Consider the following 19690-nt stretch of genomic DNA (forward strand, 5'->3'; position numbering starts at 1 on the left):
TAAACCTTTAATAGAGAGCTAGTGTTTGTCTTTACTGAAATACAAGTAATGAGTTCCTTAGGGAAAGTGGAGTTAGCAAAGAAATCTTCAAAGGCTTGGCAAACTGTGACATTTCAACATTTAAAATAAAAAGTTTTAATTTTTTCTCCTCTCTTTCTCTTTAGGTTTTTTTGTTGTTGTTGTTAACTTTTGGGGGGGACTTTTTTCCTTAGCAAAGTAATTCTCTTGTAGCCTAATTGTAAAATGTGGTTATGCTAAATAAAATTTAATATTATTAACTGAAGTAGCACACTGTATACCTAAATCTAGTGGCTGGATTTATTTACTATCTCTGACAATGTCAAGTGCTCATTTTAGTTTAATGTCCTGTTTGTTCTCTTGCTGGGCAGATATATGTTGTCTACCTGGTAACAAAACAGGTTTTCATTCAAGAGGTGCTTGTAGTGTTTAGTGTTTATCTACAAATATTTTTTCATATTTTTCACCTCTTCTTTCTGAAAGAATTGACTTGATTAAATGGTTGCTTTTAGTAATATCTGATAGTTGAAGTGGTTTTTTTGTTTGTTTGTTAAGTTTGGAGAAAGATTGACAATTAATAGAAAAGAATGAGAGGCAGTTGAAAGGTAAAATTGAACATTCCAAGTAGAGAGAATAGAAAATGCAAAGTCTTTACAGTAGAACCGTACTTGATCTGTGTAAGAGCCAGCAAGAGTGGAATGGTCTGGGGGGAGTAGTGACAGAAAAGAGCTGTAAGTAAAAGGTGAGGAAAGGGGCAGGTAGTCTTCAGTTTTTAAAGAATTGTTGTAGCTGCTGTGTTGAGATTAGACTGTAGGAAGTAAGGGTGGAAACAGGGAGATCAGTAAGGAAGCTTTTGCAATAATACAAGTGAGAGATGAAGAAGGCTTGGACTAGGTGGTGGCATTGGAGATTATAAGAAGTAATTGGATTCAGATATATTTTAAAGGTAGAACCAGTAGAGTTTGCTGACCAATTAAATATGGGAAAGAGAGACATGTCTTTCATTTAGACCCATGGCTACTTGGAGCATATTCTTTGCAATTGCTGGGAGCTCAGGAAGGTAAATGGAAAATGCAGTGCTTCCTAAGGCCTTGGTTCAGAACTGATAGACTTCAGTTTTTGCTCATAGTAGGAGGCACTGCAAAGTTACATGGCAAAGGGTGTGAAGAACTGGAAGCAGTGATCCAATCTACCACAGCTTTATACCAGTGAGGGGGCATTGCAAATCATAGAAATGGAAGGGAAAGCAGAATAGTATTAGGACCAGATAGAGATGGATTAGTGTTTTTAATGTGGAAGCTTGTGAAAATTCTCTTCTGCTTGTTTCATTTTCCTCGGTGAAATAGGAAGCATGGTAATGAGTTGAGAATAAAGGTGGAGAAAGAAGAAGGTGTTAAAATGAGGAAAGAAAGAAGGAATGAAATGGTTGTCTAGGAGAGTGGGAGATTTGAAAGTATAGTGATAGGAAGTTGGATTGCTGGACAGTACTATGTGCTCACTTAATATTAGTGGTTAAGATTATTAAGTGTGATTGATCACGATGTTTGTATATTTTCCAGCCAATTTGAGTGTGATGGACACAGATGTAGACCAGGTAAAGTTGAATGTAATAGAGCAAGGAGTGGAGGGTATATGAAAGAGAGTGATTTTCATGATGACTCATAAAATCTAAGCTGCATGAAGAGAGAGGAGAGGATATGACAGGGAAGGGAGAGACTGTGATAGGCCACAAAAGATAGTAGTATCAATGGATTATAGGTGGTTCCAGTAGAAGTGAAGAATCATTGGATGTGGGTTAGTCACCAGAGAGAATGTGCTATAAAGATAGGAGAGGTGGTATTTGGAAAGTAGCTGTCTTGAACTTTAAATTTTGAAGAAGTAATAGTTATTGGTAATGATAAGATGGAGGGTATGTCTAAGGAAATGAGTGGCTAAGATACTGTGGAAGACAGGCTTTTAGAAGAGAGATTTAGTAGCTGAGGGACCACAGCATGGAAAGGATTATCTATGTGAATATTGAAATCATTGAAAATGTTAACAAAAGTGGTGTTAATGAAAGTACTGTGAGCAGGGAGCTAAAATTGCCAAGAAATGATGAGGAGTGGGTACAAGGAAGGATGTTGAGCTTTATGTCCAAAGGCATGAGATTCAAAGTTGGGGAGTTTTAGAGAGGAGTGGGGAGAATTGAACAAAAAGTATCTGTGGGGAGCATTGAGCACACCTACCCACCTCCAGGCCTGGTGGTATGAGAGGTGTGGGAGAGAAAGCATTCAGTCCTGGAAGGACTTTGGGAAACAGTGTATTTAGAACTAGAGAACCAATGTTAATTTAGGGTAATAGGTAATATTTGAAGAAGAGGTTAAGAATTTATAGGGTTTTTTGCTGATATTAATAATGAGTTCTACCTCATACAGTTTTGAAGGTGGGAAGGATGGGAGATGGGGTCAGAAAGGGGATATCTTGCTGTTAGAATTGTAGCTGCTAAAGAATACAGGAGTGGCTTACTCAGAGCACATGCAACTGCACTCTTGCTGGTTATCAATATCCTAAATTATTTTAAAAAATATTTTCAGAGTTTTTTTAAGCTTTATTAAGCATGCAATTTAATCAATTTATGAAAGTCCAGGAGACTAAAGAGAATCAAAGGTCTTTTCAGCTCAAAACAAATAATGTTCTAAGTCAGGATTGATTATTGATGTCTGCCTTGGGCAACAGACTATTTTTCTGTGCATGAACATGCCACTCTTCCTTAATGGGTCTATGTTTCTCCCCTATAACTTGAAACATGAATAGGGAATAGTGAGCAGGTGCCTTGAAGTAGATGATTTATGGTCATGCAGAAATGATAGCATATTCCCATATGACTAAACCCAGGAGACCAAAACTGGCATTCCTTAAAGCATTTGCAGAAAATACAGAGAACCCCTATGGAGATATTTCAGTTAAACAAACATGGAGGGCCATAAATCAAAGTGTACTTTATGTATACAGGAAATCAAACCTTTGTCCAATATGTGATTTCCAAATATTTTCTCCCATTGAGTTGGCTGCCTCTTCACTTTTTTGCCAAAAGTCTTTTGAGGTACAAAAACATTTGATTTTGAAGTGTTCCCATTTATCTATTTTTTCTTCTGTTGCTTGTGCTTTGGTTGTAAAGTTTAGGAAGCTACCTCCTATTACTTCCTATTACCTCCTAGGTCTTGAAGTTGTTTTCCTACCTTTTCTTCTAGAAGCTTTATGATGCTAGTTCTTATATTTAGGTGTTTGATCCACTTGGAGTTAGTTTTTGTGTAGGGTGTTAGATAGGGGTCTTCTTTCATTCTCTTGTCTGTTGATACCCTGTTCTTCCATGCCCAATTATTGAAAAGGCTATTTTGTCCCAGTTTGGAGGATTTGGGGGCCTTGTCAAAAATCAGTTGACCATAGATTTGGTGATCTATTTCTGCACTCTCGATGCATTCCATTGGTCAGTGCTTCTGTCTTTGTGCCAGTACTATGGTGTTTTAACCACCATGGCTTTATAATAGGTTTTAAAGTCAGGAAGTGTTAATCTTCCCACTTTGTTCTTTTTTTAGGATGCTTTTAGCTATTTAGGATCTCTTTCCCTTCCAGATGAATTTGGTAGTTAGCTTTTCCAAATCTTCAAAATAGTTTGTTGGAATTTTGATTGGTACTGTGTTGATCAGTTTGAGGAGAATTGACATCTGAACTGTATTTAGCCTCCCTGTCCATGAGCAGGGAATGTCTTTCCACCTATTGAGATCTCCTTTGATTTCTTTTAGCAATGTTATGTAGTTTTCTGTGTACAAGTCCTTTACATCCCTAGTTAAGTTCATTCATAATATTTAATTCTTTTAGATATAATTTTGAATGGAACTTTATCCTTTACTGACTCCTCAGGTAATTACTTGTATATAGAAATGTTACTGATTTTTGCACATTAATTTTATATCCCACCACCTTGCTGAATTTATTAGCTCAAGTAACTTTGCTGTAGATTTCTCAGAATCTTCCAAGTATAGTATCATATCATCTGCAAATAATGAGACTTTTATTTCTTCCTTTCCAGTTTGGATGCCTTTTATTTCTTTGTCCTAATTGCTCTAGCTAGAACTTCTAGCATAGTGTTGAATTAATAGTGGTTACCATGGGCATCCTTGTCTTGTACCTGATCTTAGGGGGAAAGCTTTCAGTCTCTCTCCACTGAGTACAGTGCTGGCTATTGGCTTTTCATATATTCCCTTTATTATACTGAGGTAGTTACCTTTGATTCCTGTCTTTTGGACTGTTTTTATCAGAAAAGGATGCTGAATTTTCTCGAATGCTTTTTCAGCATCAGTTGAGATGATCATGTGATTTTCGCTTTTGATTTGTTAATGTGCTGCATTATATTAATCGATTTTCTTGCATTGAACCAACCTTGCATTCCTGATATAAAGTTCACTTGGTCATGGTGTATAATACTTCTAATGTGTTGTTGGATTCAATTTGCTAATATTTTATCAAGAATGTTTCTATCTATGTTAGAGAGATCAGACTGTGGTTTTCCTTTCTTATAGCATCTTTACCTGGTTTTGGTATTAAAATGATACTGGCTTCATAAAATGAGTTAGGTAGAGTTCCTTTTTCCTTATTTTTTGGAAAAGTTTGAGCACGATTGGTGTTAGTTCTTTATGGAATGTTTGATAAAATTCCCCTGTGAAGCCATCTGGCCCTGGGCTGTCCTTATAGGAAGATTTTTGATGATGGATTGAATCTCTTTACTTGTGATTGGTTTGTTGAGAGCTTCTTTGTCTTCCTGAGTCAGTGTAGCTGGTTTGTGTGTCTCTAGGAATTTGTCCATTTCATCTAAGTTGTCTAGTTTGTTGGCATATAGTTGTTCATAGTATCCTCTTAAGGTTTCTTTTATTTCTTCAGGTTCTGTGGTAATGCCCCCCTTCTCATTTCTGATTTTGTTTATTTGTATCCTCTCTTTTTTTCTTTGTCAGTCAGAAAGTGCTTTGAATAATTTCAGTGTTTTTAAGTTTATAAAGACCTGTTTTGTGCTCCAGCATATGATCTGTCCTGGAGAATGTTCCATGAGTTGTAGAGAAGAATATATAACCTTGTGCTTTGGGGTGCAATGATCTATATATATGTCTGTTAGGTGTAATTCATTTATCAAGTTATTTAACTTCGCTATTTCCTTGTTGATCTTCTGTCTGATTGTTCTATCTATAGAGGAAATTGGTATATTGATGTCTCCCACTCTTATTGGTGAAACATATATTGCCCCCTTCAATTTTGCCAGTGTCTGTCTCATGTACTTTGGAGCTCCTTGATAAACATTTATGATTGTTATATCTTCTTGATGAATTGACCCTTTAATTAGTACATAATATCTTTCTTTGTCCCTTGTGATGTCTTTACATTTAAAGTCTATTTTGTCTGATAGTAGTGTAGCTACTCCTGTTTTCTTTTGGTTACAACTTGCATGGAAAATCTTTTTCCATCCTTTCACTTTCAGTGTATTGTATCCTTGTGTCTAAGATGAGTCACTTTTAAGTGGCATATAGTTTGATTATTTTCTTAATCCATTCTGTCAATCTGTATCTTTTAATTGGTAAATTTAGTCCATTAACATTCAGAGTTAATACTGAAAATGCATTTCTTGATTCCACCATCTTATCTGTTTTGTCAGAAATATATATTCATTTCCCTCTTTCTCTTTGTATTCTTTAAATTACCCTTAGTGGAACTCTTCAAATCTGTGCCTTCCTCCAGGCTTCCCTTTCCTGTCCCTTTTTTTTTCAGCTAGCAGAACTCCTTTTAGTAATGCTTGTAGGGCCGATCTCTTGTTGACAAATTCTTTCAGGACTTATTTGTCAGTGAAAACTTTAATCTCCCCCTTGGTTTTAAAGGCCAATTTGACTGGGTACAGAATTCTTGGCTGGAAGTGTTTCTTTTTCAGAATCTTGACCGTATCATACCACTGCCTTCTCACCTCCAGTAAGTAGTGCTAGTTGAGTAGTCTTATTTGGTTTCCTCTGTATGTAGTAGATTGTATTTCTCTTGCTGCTTTCAGGATTTTCTGCTTCTCTTCAACATTTGACAGACTGATTAGTATGTGCCTTGGGGAAGACCTGTTTGGATTTATTCTGTTTGGAGTTCTTTGGGTTTCTTTGACTTGTATATTTATGTCATTTATGAAGGTTGCGAAGTTTTCCCCCATTATATCCTCAATTTCTCTTCCTAGCCCTTTACTCCTCTCTTCTCCTTCTGGGATGCCAGTGATTCTTATATTTGTGCACTTTGGTTTGCCGGTCATTTGCCTGAATTCCCGTTCAGTTTTTTTAATCTTTTCTGCCATTTGCTGTTTTGAGTCTTCTAAGACAATTATCCTGTCCTATCACTTATTCTTTCTTCTGTCTCTTCAAATCTCGTGTTGTGTGCCTCTAGTATGTTTTTTATTTGGTCAAGAGAGTCTTTAATTTCTCCTATTTTTGTATTTATTCTTTCAAAATCCTCTTTGTGCTCTGTGTGATTTCTGCTATTTTCCTATTTATTCTTTCAAAATCCTCTTTGTGCTCTTCTACTGTCTTCCTGATCTCCTTTATGTCATTTGCTGCCCCACTTCTTATTTTATTAAGTAAAATTGTATGAACATCTTTGATTAGTTGTTCCAGTGTGTGGGTCTCCTCTGGTGTTTTAATTTGGTCATTAGGCAGGGCTATGTCTGTCTGCATAATGATATGCTTAGTGATCTTCTGCTGTCTTCACATGTAAATATCTTGACTGATTTACTTTAGAAGTTGATTTCTTTCAGTAGTCAAAGGCCTTATGTTTGTAGGATGGCTGTACAGCAGGGAGCATGGCACGGGGTGGGCACTCAGTATGGTGATTTGTTTCAGGACAGGTATAGGCACAGGTTGGGGATGTTACGCTGATGCTTGTGAACATGGGTGCCCAGTGGCCAGGGAGGATGTAGGTGTGCGTGTGCACCAGTCTGGGGGACGTAACCCTTGTGTGCGCTGGTCTAAGGCACAGGGCCCTTTGTGAGCCATATGTAGAGCTATGGCAGCAGATTGGCGTTATGCCTTCATAGATTTGGGTCATATGTGACCCGGCTGCACAGGTCAGCACTTTCTCAGAACTGAGAAATATGGCTGAGGACCGTGTGTATGCGCTGTTCTAGGACTGCTGTAGAGTGCAGTCCCAGAGTTGAATGACATGATTGGGGGCCCATGCACATACGTGCGTCTGGGAGTGCTGTAAATGAATGCTCAGATCTCAAGTGGGGTGGAGTGAGGCTGTGTGACACTATATGGTAGGGAGGGCAGGGATAGCCTAGGTATGGAGTTTGGTGCCCTCAGCCTTTATGTGCTGGCAACAGCCTGCAGGGAACAGGGAAGGGGAGATAGTGTTTGGGAGGTGTGCAGGAGAGGTGGTTTGAGCTGCACTTGGGGTGGGCATGGGGTGCAGGTACATGCACTGGGGGCTGTTGGGATGGGGGTGTCTGGTATACGGGAAATGGGAGCTGGTGATGGGGTTCAGGTGCCTGGGGTATGGGGTGAGTCGCTGGTCACAGGGCTGCGCTTGTGAGGGTAGCCCACCCAAGGAATGCAGCCTGGCTTACTTCCTAGTCCCGGGCTCCCGTCCTTGTACTTCCATGGGCTCCACACCTCCATGCCAGGCTCCAGCTTTCTGCCTCTCAGTTCCTTGGCCTCTGCAATCAGGGCTGCCACATGTGGTACAGAAGGCTTTCCCAGGTCAGCTACACTCCCAAATCGCCACCCCAGTCGCCCTCCTGTCCCTTTTCTAACTTTTCTGTGGAGCAGGGCTAAGCTCAAGCTGGTCTGTTTGGCCATGTTCCCGGAAGTCCCTCAGGATCGTCTTTAATAGTCTTATAATTGGGTAAAAACTAAAGTCATTTTTTTAGTAATTCAATTTTCTTTAAGTGAGCCTCATTCTCTTTTCTTCCATCTGGTGACTTATACGTCAAACTCACCTTTCTTATTCTACTACCCATTAACAGATCAAGCATAAAGTGCTCTGTTATACTTTTTGATGAGGATCAGCAATATTTTTCTAAAAAAGAGCCAGACAGTAAATGTGTTTGATTGGTAGGCCATATGGTCTTGACTACTCAACTCTGCCGTTGTAGTGTAAAGGCAGTCGTTGACAAATGTATAAATGAATAAATGGCTCTGTTCCAGTAAAATTTTATTAAATGTAAGTAGGCAGCAGGCTATAGTTTATCAACTTCTGATCACAACAGCAAGAACTGCTTCATACTTAAGTGTTAACTTGATTTGATACCTTTAGAATTTAAATTGTGCCTTGTCTAAAACCAGAATTTGGGTGACGATATTTGGCTATCACCTGCCCTCTAGTCTTTGGACCCCTCTTCACTAAAGTCTGGCCAGACTGAATAATCCCTGAATGTTCCAGACTAGAATCAAACTCCAGACCCCTCTTGATTTGTATATGTACCTCCTATGGTTAAAATAGAATTCAAAGCAGCTTCTATGGTAGGAGGGGGTGCTCTTCATGTTCCCTACCTGTGTAATTATTCTAGGACTGCGATTCTATACTGCTGTGCTGTGTTGGTTGTTTTTACTTGATAGAGGATGATAGACACTTTAGCAGTTGGTTAGGATAATTCCTATCCCCCACCCCCACGCCCCACCCCCCACCTCCCACTCCGAGTGATACATTCATTCGAGCAGTACTTTTTGTTTTTTATTTTTTGGTAGACAATTCCCATCTGAAAATAAAATCTTCAAGGGAAAAGCACATGCTCTAATTATAAGACTTGAGGAGACTTATAAATCGCTGGTGTTAAAATGTGACCTTACAGGTTTCAGTTCAATCACCCATAGAAGATAGAAAGCCCTCCTAGGTTTCTGTTTTTTGGCCATTCATGCACTGCCTGCCTACTGCAGAACAGCTGGCCCCTTGTCAGAAGCCTTGACCAGTAGTCTTAACAGACAAAGAGCTGTATATGTTACTGGGGTAAACTGCTGAGGCTATATGAGAGTACAGTGCTTGAAAAAGCATCTCACAAAAAATCAAGAATGATCTTGGTTTGCTAAAGCTGGCAGAATGCAATATACCAGATATGGGTTGACTTTTATTTTTTTTTTACACATTTTTTTAAACTTTTTTTATTGTATAATATAACATGTATACAAAGCAAAGAAAGAAAAAAGCAATAGTTTTCAGAGCACTCTTCAACAGGTAGTTACAGGACAGATCCCAGAGTTTGTCATGGGCTACCATATCATCCTCTCAGATTTTTCATTCTTGCTGCTCCAAAATATAGGAGGCTAAAAGGAATAAATATTTTTTAGCATTACAATGGATTTTTTTGTGAAAAATAACATATATACAAAAAGATTAAATTTCAAAGCACAGCACAACAATTAGTTGTAGAACAGATTTCAGATCTTGGTGTAGGTTACAATTCCACAATTTTCAGTTTTTACTTATAGCTGCTCTAAGATACTGGAGACTAAAAGAGATCCCAATTTAATGATTCAGCAGTCATATCTGTTTGTTAAACCCTACCTTCTCTGTATAACTCCACCATCACCTTTGATCTTTCTATCCCACTCCTTTAACTTTTTCAATGTTGAAAGGGGCTGTCAGTAATAAGGGAGATGGAAATAGCTGATATTCTTGGGAGGCTGGACCCTCTAGGTTTCAGGACTTACTTGGTACAAGGACCTATCTGGAAGTTGTAGGTTTCTGGAGTTACCCTAGTACATGGAACCTTTGTAGAATCTTATATATTACCCTAGGTGTTCTTTAGGATTGGCTGGAATGGTTTTGGTTGGGGTTTGGCAAGTCATCATAGGTAGCAATGTCCAACTGAAGCTTGTGTAAGAGTGACCCTCAGAGTAGCCTCTCAACTCAATTTGAACTCTCTCAGCCACTGATACTTTATTAGTTACACTTCTTTCCCCACTTTTGGTCAAAATGGCATTGTTGATCCCATGGTTCCAGGGCCAGACTTATCCCTGGGGGTCATCTTCCATACCACCAGGGAGACTTACATCCCTGGATATCATGCCCCACATAGGAGGAGGGCACTGATTTCACTTGCAGAATTGGACTTAGGGAGAGTGAGGCCACATCTGAGCAATGAAAGAAGTCCTCCAGTAATAACTCTTAGGCATACCTATAGGCAGGCAAAGCTTCTCTGCTGCCTATATAAGCTTCACAAGAGTAAGCTTCAAGATCAAGGGCTTGACACATTAGGTGTCCCTAATGTTTATCCTCATGGTAAAGTTTAATAATTCCATATTTTTTTCTCCCATCCCTCAAGGGACTCTGCCAATACTTTTTTATTATCTGCTTAAAATATTCTAGGATGTTTCCAGACCTTATATTAAGCTATACAGGATTAAAGGCCCTCATTCTTATTCTGGGCTCCCTCTGTTTGGGTTGACTTTTATAAAGGGAATTTATTAAGTTGCAAGTTTACAGTTCTGAGGCTGTGAAAATATCCAAATTAAGGCACCAACAAGAGATTAAGTTTATTCAGGACAGGTTGATGCCATCTAAAACACCTCTGTTTGCTGGAAAGACACGTGACTGGCATCTGCTGGTCCCTTGCTCCTGGGCTCCATTGCCTCTATTCCCTGTAGGGTTACCTCACTTGGCTTCTCCAGGGCTGGGTTTCATCTCTTGGTTGCCCTTGGCTCTCACTCCAGATTCTAGCTTGCTTACCATCACATGGGAAGCACATGGCAACATCTGCTGGGCTCTGCATTTCCAAACTTCTGGGTCTTATGTTGGCTCTGTCACTTCTGCTCTCCAAAATGTTTCTTCAAAATGTTTCCCCTTTTAAAGAACTCTAGTAAACTAATCAAGATCCACCTTGAATGGGTAGAGTCACATCTCCATCTTATCAAAGGCCACACCCATAACTGGGTGTGTAATTTCTCCATAGAAGCAATCCAGTCAAGGTTTTCCACCCTAAACAATAGGTCTGGCCCCACAAGATTGGATCAGGATTAAAACATGATTTCTTTGGGATCAATAATAGTTTCAAACTGGCACAGTCATATAAGTCATAGTGTTTCTATGTTCACTGTTTAAGTGAAATTGATTTGATCTATTCTTTTTTTAATTATAGTTTTAGTTTTGAGGTTATTGTACATTTGAATGTGCTCTAAGAAAGCTTTTAGCCCTCTAATTTTACTTTAAATTTCCCATTTTATCTTTTTTTTTTCTTTTGATGGGCAGGCACCTCCATTTGATCTCTTCTTATACTCACTTTAATCTAGGGAGATTTCTACCTAAACATTTCATAAGTTTTTTCTTTAGATAATATTAAACATTACAGAGAAAAAAATAGAAATTATTTAAGATTTTTCTTAATTGAAAAAGCTCAGAGGACATACAACTTTGGGGTAAGTTTATAAGAAAAGTTTGCAGGTTTTAAAATTCTCTCATTCATGGTGTCTTTCAAGAAATAAAAGCTTTATCTTATCATAGTGTCAGATTAAGTTAGGTTGACAATATTAGTTAAATGTAATTAATAGTATATAACCCACTTAATTTTCAGTAACGTATTCCAGTTTTATATAATGAGAGAGATAATACATTAGCTTTTCTCTCTAAATATTTTTGTTTGAAAAAGATTTTCTGGACAGAAACAAACAAAAAGAAAAAAAACACAGAAAGTAGTCTACTTATCTTTAAAGCAAAAGATTACTGCACAGGCATTTCTAAGTTTCTCAAAAATCTGTATGCTGAAAAATAAAACAGGTTAGGAAATGACTGAATAAAAGAATGCCAGACTTAGCAGCAGCAGTCCTGGAAACCCACTGGTGTCCTGTGAACTGTGTATTTGACCACATCAGGAGGATATTTGTGCCATTTTGTGAGAATAATAATGGAAGTGGAATACTGTATCTAAAATGACCAAAGTAAATTTTATACTCTGTTTTTCAAAAATCTTTTATTGCTTCTGCTCAGAAGAGAATGTTCAGTTAACTATTATGAACTCTTTTTACCTTTTCAGTAAGGAGATCTTAAGAATTGGTTGCATTTTTCTGAAATCACATCTGTGGAGGAAAGAAGATACAGCTAGATGAAAATATTGGTGTAAGGGAACTGGCACTGGACAGATGCTTGCAAGTGGTCCTGAGTCTGTGCAAAGGGCAAATAACTGGTTGATCTGAAGAACAGGCATTTGAAGAATGGGATGTGGGAGCTTGATGACATACGAAACTTTAAAAGAGATCAAGAAGGGCCAGCTTCTTGGTAGTGTTGAAATTGCACAGACATCAGAGAATGTACTGATGGACAGGACAGCAAAGAGAGAATACCCAGGTGTTTAAATGAGTGAAAAGAGCCTGCAATGGAGGCTACTTCAGACTTCAGATAATAGAAAACTGAAAAATGGCTTAAAAAGTAAACACATTTAATGATCTCATCAGACAAAAAAATTGGTGTGCGTGGTGTGTCCAGGCCTACATAGTGGTGGGACGGTGATGCCAGGGAGCCTTTCCTCTCATTCTGCTACCCTAGCATCCCATCCTCAAAGGGATTGCAAGGATTGTTTTTTGTTCAAGTGATTGCTTTTTAGTCATAAGCCCCTCCTCCCATCTCCCAGGAACAGAGATCTTTTTCCAGAAAATTTTCTCAGGAGAGAGCAAGGTCCTCTTAGTTAGGATTGCATTACATGACCTTATACCATTTGCAGGAGAAGCTAGGAATACAGATATTCAACCTCTGTAGTGGGAGGTAGACTTTGCTGGCAAGGAAGAACCAGTGGGAGGCTTTGTCATCCTTTTAACAATCCCTTAAGGTGTAAAGAGTATTTGACACACACACACACACACTCACACACACTTTACTTTTCTCCCTTTTATCGTTTTGTAAACAGCAAGAAAACTAAAGCTAACAAAAGTTAACTTCCAAGGCAGCTGCTATGCAGTAGAACTGGAATTCACATCTAAGTTTGTCTGATTCCAAAGTCCAGTCTCAGCTGTTAAAATGAGCCAAAGAAAGGTGTTTGACCCAAGTATTAAATTTTTTTTATTACTTAAAGAAACATTTAAAAAGTGCTTACTGGCACTATTTTAAGTGTTTTCAGATATTTACTCATTGACTCTTTGCAACAGTCATGATGTTGGTGAAAGGAAATACTATTTCCATTTTATAGATTAAGAAACTGGGGCACAGAGAGGTTCAGTAAATTGTTTGAGCTCACATAGCTAGTAGGTGACAGAGCTAGGATTCAAACCTGGATGGTCTGGTTCCAGGGTCCATGTTCTTAACTACTACTATGTTGGGCTCTGATAGAAGATAAAACCCTAAAACTACCAGATGAGACTGTGCTATCCCGAACAACAGCGAACCCATTTGTCAAGCTAATAGCTGTGAAGTTGATAGCTGATTATAGTTGTAATGAGGGGAGCAATAGGTTTTAAAGTCAGTACTTTTATCTTGTCTTGGCTCTGGGGTCTTCATCTGGAAAATGGACCTAAGAAACCTTCTGTAGTTGATGGCCAGAATAAATGGTCTGCTTTTATGGGAATTTAGCACAGTAATTTACACACAATGGCTATGCTTAGAGTGTAACTTTGGGTCAGAGGAGATGAGTAAGCAATTAGCATGGGCCTTGAAATGGTGTGCAGAGAAGGGACTGAAATTATGCTGAGTGACTGTGCTGGCTTGAAAATACTATGTACCCCAAAAAAGCCATGTTTTAATCCTGATTCAGTTATGTGGGAGCAAGCGTTTCTTTTAATCCAGATTCAATACTGTAGGTTGGAAACTTTTAATTAGATTATCTCAGTGGAGATATGATACCTCCAATTGTGGGTGTGCCTTTGATTAGATGGAGATATGACTCCACCCATTCCAGTTGATTCTTGATTAGTTTCCTCTTTAAATGAGGAAACATTTTGGAGAGAGCTTAGACCCAACAGAGTGAGGGAGCCAGCAGAAATTTCAGAGCAGAGTTGACACAGATGTCAACACTTGGAGAACAGAGACATGGATGTTTGGAGATACTTGAAGCCCAGCAGACATTGCCATGAGATGTTAAGCAAGCCAGAACCTGGAAAGAGCCAAGGGAAGCAAAAGATGAAAGGCAGGGCGGGCCACGGTGGCTCAGCAGGTAAGAATGCTTGCCTGCAATGCCCGAGGACCTGGGTTCGATTCCTGGTGCCTGCCCATGTTAAAAAAAAAAAAAAAAAAAAAAGATGAAAGGCAGCCCTGGAGAAGCAAAGTGAGGAACCCCCACAGGAACCAAAGCTGAAGGCATGGAGCCAAGAAGCAAGGGACCAGCAGACGCAGTCACATGACTACCCGGCTGACAAAGGTGTTCTTGACCCATTGACCTTCCATGAATTAAGGTATCTGTTCATGGATGCCTTATTTTAGGCATTTTTATAGGCTTATAACTGTAAACTTGTAACTTATTTAATTCTTTTTATAAAAGTCATTCCAATTCTGGTATATTGCATTACAGTGGCTTACAAACTAAAACAGTGCTAGAATAGGGCCCCATGAATAGCCAGTACCATTGAGAGAAAAAGAGGGAGACAAAAGGAAACAGTGATCACAACAGATGGTCTTTGGATTATGGATGATTTTCATCTGCCTGAAAGAACTGGGAGGACCTCAGAAAAAAATCTAATTTGTCACCTTTTTTTTTTTTAACATTTAGAAAGAAATTTGTTTTATACTATTTTATTTCATATTTATATATTTCTTTGAGGCTGTAAAATTGTAGAGATGTTTGATGCATATGGTTTTTAACTCATTTATTATAAAATATATATACAAAGAAAAGAAAGAAAAAGCAATAATTTTCAAAGTATACTTCAACAAGTAGTTATAGAACAGATTTCAGTTTATGGGTTACCAGTCTACCATTTCAGATTTTTCCTTCTACTGCTCCAAATGAGGCTAAAAGAAAAATCAGTGTAGTGAGTCAGCAGTCATACTCACTTGTTAAATCCTGTTTTCTCTGTTATAACTCCTCCTTCTCCTTTGATTCTTCTCCCAGTCTATAGGGATCTTTGGGCAATGTCCATTCTGACTTTTTCATGTTGAGAAAGGATGTTGACGACAAAGATAGGGGAATGTAATTAGTTGGTAATCTTGGAGAGGCTGGTCCCTCTGGGTTTTGGGATTTATCTGGCCTAGGAACCCTCTGGAAGTTATCTGTTCCAGGAAAATAAATTTTTTGCATGAAACTTTTTATAAAGTCTCAGTGAGAGTCCTATGTGTTCTTAAGAGTTAACGGGAATGATGTTGGTTAGGGTTTAGCAAGCCATGGTAATTAGATATATTTAGCTGAAGCTTGCAAAAGAGTAGCCTCCAGAATAGCCTCTTGACAATCTCTCTTAGTACTGATGCCTTATTTTATTACACTTCTTTCCCCTCCATTGGTCAAGAACGCATTGTCAGTCCATGGTGCCAGGGCCGTACTTATCCCTGGGAGTCATGTTCCACATTGCCAGGGAGATTTTCATCCCTGAATGTCATGTCTCATGTAGAGGGGAGAGTAATGATTTTTCTTGCAGAATTGGACTTAAAGAGAGGCCAAATCTGAGCAACAAAAGAGGTTTCTTTGAAGCAGCTCTTAGTCCTCATAGGTAGTCTTAGCTTCACCGCTATAGGTGATGCATATAAATATTTATTTCTGTTCTTTCATAGTTCTTTATTTTCTATTTTTTAACTAATGTATTTAAATAATTTATTAGTTGTAGCTCCTAATCAGACAAAAATATCTAGAAAGTTTTGAGCCTTTTTCAGATATAAGAGGAAATTTAGATATTTCTACAATACTTAAGTATCCCTTTTAAGGGATAAAAGTATCCCTTTTATGTTCTAGAGTTACATTGTTGCTTTTTTAATCTTTAGTTTTTATTTTTTATTGATATATTGTATATTCACATGCCATGTAATCAAGGTGATACATATATTTTTAAACAATTATTTTTGCTAAATTTACCCCTTAAACCAATTTTCAGCAATCTCAAACAGCAACTTTTAATCAGTGTGTGCTTGTCTCCTGAAATACTGGTTAGTACTGCAAGGCTTCCCCATACACAACATTCTGGTACAGGTTCATATGATGGATGTCTGTGCTCAAAAGTAAGCAAAATCATAGGAATATGCAGAAGTAGATTTCTCTTCTCTTGCACAGGAGACTGGTAGTATGGTAGCTGCTTGGAAAGTGTGGGACAAACAGAGCAAGAGGGTTAGGATAATTTTTTAAGGCCATTTCAGTCATTGTAAGTAAATTATCAAAATACAAACTACTTCGCAATAAGAAAAATTAACAGAAAAAACAAAAATAGCTCCAGTTGTCTCTCAGGCACCTATTTCTTAAAAATGCATTTGAAAACATTTTGAAGTTTGAAAATTTTAATATGTTTCAAATGGATTTATGACTTGAATTTACAAAGTAAGACACATGGAAATTTATTTCATTTCATGAAGTATGTCATGTATTTTAGTACAGAGAAATTCCAAATAACATTTAATTAAGGAAAAAGTTTTAAGTGGCTACTAGAGCAGAAAAATAAAGAATTTTTTTGAGTAACATGAAGTTTTATAAAGCTTTAATGAAGGAGCTTTGCCATTCATAAAGGAGCTTTGCCATTCATAAAAGCATCTTACCTCTCATGCAAACAGCCTTCTTTAATCAGTGCTGTTTCCACTTTAAATTCGTTCCTTCTCAGAATGATACCTCAGTAGTTACTGATGAAGTATTAGACTTGGCAGTTTTCATAGCAGCAAGGGTGTACTTGAGGCTAAATGTTCACACTCAGTCAAAAATGGTAATGAAAAACCTAATATCCATTTACTTACCACATTCTTATCTGCTTTAAACTAGATTAGTAATACACAAAATCTTATGTTGCTCTTTGACATTTTTTTTTATTATTTGTGCAAGTAGATTGCAACCAGCTAATGCCTCTGACATTCAAGTAAAGGATGAATTCATTTAATATTTATTGAGCACCAGTAGAGTTCTTGGAATTCTAGTAAATACCAAAAAATGCTGTTTTGTGTGTATATACTACTGCAAGTTGGGAGTGGGGGTTGCCGTCTGAATGTAGAAGACAGAATTATCGCTGACTGAAGAAATGGGATTATGACAAAGAATTGGTTATGAGAATTCAGTTTGAAATTTGAAGTAATACTAAAATTCCCAATTTAAATTTTATTATCTTCAATTCAGAAGTTAATTTTCCTATTGCTGATAGCCACAGGAAAAGCAAATATAATTTATACTGTACTGCACACTTATTTCAAGTTAAATCTAATGTTATGGAAGTACTCCATAGAGTGAAGAGTAGTTGAAAAGATAGAAGGCTGTCCAGATAAACACAGATATTTATGCTCACTTTTATATAGAATCTTATGATTTAAAACCCATCTGCTTTTTATCATTGAACAAGCAGCTTTGGAGTACCTTCCAGATACTATGATAAGAAACTTAGAACATATCTGTAGGAGAGTAAGATGTGGCTCTGCCCCACAAGGCAGCAATTTCAGGTTAGTGGAGGAGACTGTATGTGGGTAGTAGCCATATGTGGTGCCGTAGCAGCAGTGATGCACCGAGCTGTGGACATAGTGACTCTGGAGGGCCATTTCTAATTTAGAGAGATAATTCTAGCCTCATTGTAATTGATGAACCTGAGAGAGGAAGCTCCCGTGTAGGGATTCCATTCAGGAAGCAGTCATAATATCCTAGGCAAACAGTGGTGTGGAAGCTGTGGCTGTGAAAGACAAAGGAGGAGACAGCAAAGGGTATCAATAGCAGTGGGCATGGGATCTTCCAGGAGAATATGGTCCTGATGCTACAAGGAGGAGGGGATTTTCGAGGAGGAAGATCAACTGGGGTTAAAAGTGGTTGTATTAGTTAGGGTTCTCTAGAGAAACAGAATCAATGGGAAACACTTGCATATATAAAATTTATAAAAATGTCTCACGTGACTGTGGGAATGCAGAGTCCAAAATCCTCAGGGCAGGCTGTGAAGCCGATGATTCCGATGGAGGGTCTGGATGAACTCCACAGGAGAGGATCTCCAGCCGAAGCAGGATGAGAGTCTTTCCCTTCTGAATCCTCCTTAAAAGGCTTCCGGTGATTAGATTAAGCATCACTCATTGCAGAAGTCACTCCCCTTGGCTTATTACAAATGGAATCAGCTGTGGATGCAGCTGACGTGATCATGATTTAATTCTGTGAAATGTCCTCATTGCAGCAAACAGGCCAGCACTTTCCCAACCAGACAAACAGGTACCACCACTTGGCCAAGTTGACACATGAACCTGACCATGACAGTGGTGGTGGTAAAGTAGGGCAAGGACTGAAAAGGGAGAGGGATTTGTAACCAGGAGATTTGTACTTTTCAAAAACAGTGTCATTATTTCAGTTTTTTAAGAGGCCAGAGAGGCATATTTAAAGGCATGAAAACCCTGGCATGTTCAGGCAGTGTTGAAGAGTTGGATGTGATTAGGCTAGAGGGTAAAGAGAGTGGGAGGTGGGGGATGGTAAGGCATAAAAACTGGAATATAGATTGGGAGACACAGAAGGAAGGGGCTTGTGTTACACTCCAAGGAGGGGACTTTGTAGGCATGTGGGAGGTAACAAGTCTTTAAGAGAATTTTGGTATTGAAGATCTTTACTGTAGAAAGAGAATCTTCCAGCAATATGTGGAGGAAGTCTGCAGAAAAAGGGCTGATGCCAGGAAGACTGGTTGGGAGGCAGCTGTACTATTTCTTCCTCGTGAGAAAGTATGAGGAATTGTACAAGGATTCTGGGTTGTGAAAATGGTGTATTAAGTAGAGGCCTGTAGCATTTTGGGCCACATTTGTCTAATCTAAGTGCATTCAGATACCATTAAAAAAATAAAATGGAAAGAATAAAGGCATTTGGACAGGCTGCCACTTTACAGCCCCTGGATTAGAGGGACATTTGAGAGGTAAAGCCAGTAGGGCTGATCTAGCAAATGTGGGTGATGTGGCCTGCAGTCGAGGTAGTGCCAGGTTTTGTAGGCTCAGGAATCATCCATTCCCTCAGAAAGGGGCTCAGGCTGAGTACTATGCCTGGGCTGGATATTAAAGCCAGCCCCTGCCCTCAGAGTTCTTTAGGGAGGTGGGGCAAAGGCCTAAACAAGTACTGTTTATGTTAACTATTTTTTAGTTACATATGTGACCTTAAAGGGTATAAAGAGTAAACTAGGACTTTAGTAATCAAACAATATATGTTGTTTTACAGATTAGATAATATACCACTAGACGTTTAGTAGAATTTAGATTTGAAAGTGTAAGTAAGTAAATATTTGGAGTAGAGTATAATACGCTATTTAGAACAGTTTAAAAATTTGAAAGATGGGCAGTTTATAAAAGTAATGAAAACAGATCATTTGCCTATAGATGAACCTTATGATACCTGGATACCCTGCTGTTCTATAAGCTAGATTGACATATCCTGTTAGTGGATTTAAATTATACTTATATAATAGTCATGTTTTCTACTATAAAGTGCCTCCTCATTCATGATAGAATTAAACATGTCTATTTATTGAGGTTATTGCCCTAGTCCTAGCTCTGCAGTTTATGAGTTAAAGGACCACTAGCTTACATGTCATTTTTATTTTAGTTTCTTTACTGAAATGCTGTAGATACCACAGAAGGTATCCTTTGG

General features: G+C 38.3%; 1 protein-coding gene across 4 annotated transcripts in view; it reads left to right on the plus strand.

The window, feature by feature from the left end:
- Window positions 1–19690, plus strand: part of SMAP1 (small ArfGAP 1) — a 243339-nt gene that overhangs the window by 213482 nt on the left and 10167 nt on the right. The window lies entirely within an intron of this gene.

This window comes from Tamandua tetradactyla, chromosome 5 (assembly GCF_023851605.1).
Source record: "Tamandua tetradactyla isolate mTamTet1 chromosome 5, mTamTet1.pri, whole genome shotgun sequence".
NCBI lineage: Eukaryota > Metazoa > Chordata > Mammalia > Pilosa > Myrmecophagidae > Tamandua > Tamandua tetradactyla.